Raw genomic sequence first — 2298 nt, 5'->3', positions numbered from 1 at the left:
GTGGGCACCCCTGGGGCTGGCGAAGGGCCCGTGCAGCCTGGCACTCGGCAGTCTCAGTACCTGGCGCTCAGGCAGGGGTCTGCTTGGGGGTGGGCAGGGCCAGGTGGCCTGTGGCCTCAGCTCTGACCCGCCCTTCAAGGCAAGACTGTCCTTTCGGGGAATCCAAGCGTAGGCGTGGCCAGACTCCCGGACGGACGGGCGGACGGACGGGAGGTCTCAGGAAGGAGCTGCTCAGTTAGCTGTGCCTTCCTCCGGGCGCTGAGGAACTGACACGGCATAGGAGTAGCGTTTGTCTCCTCAGATGTGAGCCTTTGCACAGGACACGGGGCGCACGGTCTATCCCAGGGGTCCTCACACTCTGGCCCGCGGGCCACATGCAAATACAAATACTGTATTTGTTCCTGCTTCGTTTTTTTTACTTCAAAATAAGATATGTGCAGTGTGCATAGGAATTTGTTCACAGTTTTTTTTAAACTACAGTCCGGCCTCCAGCGGCCTGAGGGACAGCAAACGGCCCCGTTTAAAAGTTTGGGGCCCTGGTCTGTCCCATCGGTGTGTGCACTGCGCTCCGCCCCGTGGTGCTGAGGGTTGCCTCATGCATTCCCGTGGCCTGGCTTTCAGCTGTGACCTGCACCTGCCTGAGAGCTGGCCAGTGGCCAGGGACGGTGGCTGTCCTGGTGAGCAGTGCCATGGGCCGTCCGCCGCACCCGGCTCCTCCGTCCTCACCACCTCACCAGGCCCCCGAGTGCCCTCACTGCCACCGCCTTCCTGGGTGGCCTGCAGCTTTGGGGAGAAAGCGTGTGTGTGTCCGTCCCATATCCGCCGCCTCGCCCCCCCCTCCCCCCGCTGCAGGGCTCCGTGCGGGCACTGGGCGCGGGCTGCTAGCAGAGCCTCCGCGTCTGAGGTGGGGCTGCAGGCTCCCTGGCGTTTGCGTGGCTTTCACTGTCCTGGACTTACTCGCCGCAGCGGAAACCCTGCTCAGACGCAGGCAGAGCACGTGGGGGGCCTAGAAATGGGAGTCGCGGTGACACGGTGGCTAAGGGGGCTGTGGGCCCTGCCCTGGCGCTGCGCCCCCCACGCTATCGGAGCGTCACGGGATTTTCACGCGTGTCCTCGGTCACTGTGGAGTCTCACCATCAGGATTCATCAGCCCCGCGGGGCCGTCCCTGGGCCGGGCATTCTCACTGCGGCCCCAGCCTGTGCACTGGCGCTGCCCGCGTGGCCAGGGCCCAGCTTCACACGTGTCGTCACCTTTCTTGGAAATAATGTTTTTATTAAAACGTCGAGTTCATGTTCCTGTAACAGCTCAGAGGAGGACATCACGATGTCTCGATTGTCCACTGGTGGCAGCTGCGCGGCCCGGCTGGTCTGCCGCACCCTCAGCTGGGGCACAACAGAGGAGGACATCACGATGTCTCGATTGTCCACTGGTGGCAGCTGCGCGGCCCGGCTGGTCTGCCGCACCCTCAGCTCAAGGGCCACACCCTCGCCTGCCTCCCGCCCGCCCGCTCGGTGTCACCTGCTGTGCGGCCGAGCGCGCTGCCGCCCATCACCCTGTGCCCAGACGGTCCTGTGCCGGGACCAGGCGCCCATCTGCTGTAAGGACGGGATTCAATAAAGCGCTGCTTGGTGACCTGTGGCCCCTCAGTGATGGATCTGTCCAGGTCGGGGAGGCTCGCTGACCAGCCCTCCCCCATCTGCCCCCAGTGGATGCCTCCAACCTGGGGTCACTCAGGACAGCACAGTTCTGTAAGACCGAGGCCCCCTGGGCACGGGGCCCACTGCCTGGGGGGCTTCCTGGAGGAGGCGGGTGCGTCTCACCACGGGCTGTGGGCAGGGGACTCCCCTGGGTGGAGAGCAGGCCTGCTGGGGAGGGCACCCACAGAGGGCACAGGTTGTCTCCCCCACCCTCCCAGCCGCTCAGTGGATAGGACCCCCACCACCCCAAGATGTCCAGTCTATCTTGGGGGCCTCCCCCCTGCACTGGTACCAGGCTCCTTGGGGGACCAAACGGGCTCCCTGTCTGAGGGCCACCCTCCCGAGACCTGCTGTGGCCTCCCCCTCTCCCTGCCTGGCCCCTGGGCCAGAGGTGCCACCCAGCCTCATCAGGTGCCCCCAGCAGGTACCCAGACCCTTGGTGCTGTGGGTCCTTCCTCAGGCGGACCCTGGGAATCCGGACAGGCCTGTGAGCCTGTGGCAGGTAGGGCTGGACCCGTGCTGTACAGCGGGCACCGGGACACGAGGCCTGGGCTGGAGCCCCGGGCAGCACCGGGCTCTGTCCTTGCCCTTCTCGGGAGG

This window comes from Myotis davidii, unplaced genomic scaffold (assembly GCF_000327345.1).
Source record: "Myotis davidii unplaced genomic scaffold, ASM32734v1 scaffold693, whole genome shotgun sequence".
Taxonomy (NCBI): domain Eukaryota; kingdom Metazoa; phylum Chordata; class Mammalia; order Chiroptera; family Vespertilionidae; genus Myotis; species Myotis davidii.
Note: the sequence above shows the minus strand (reverse complement) of the source record.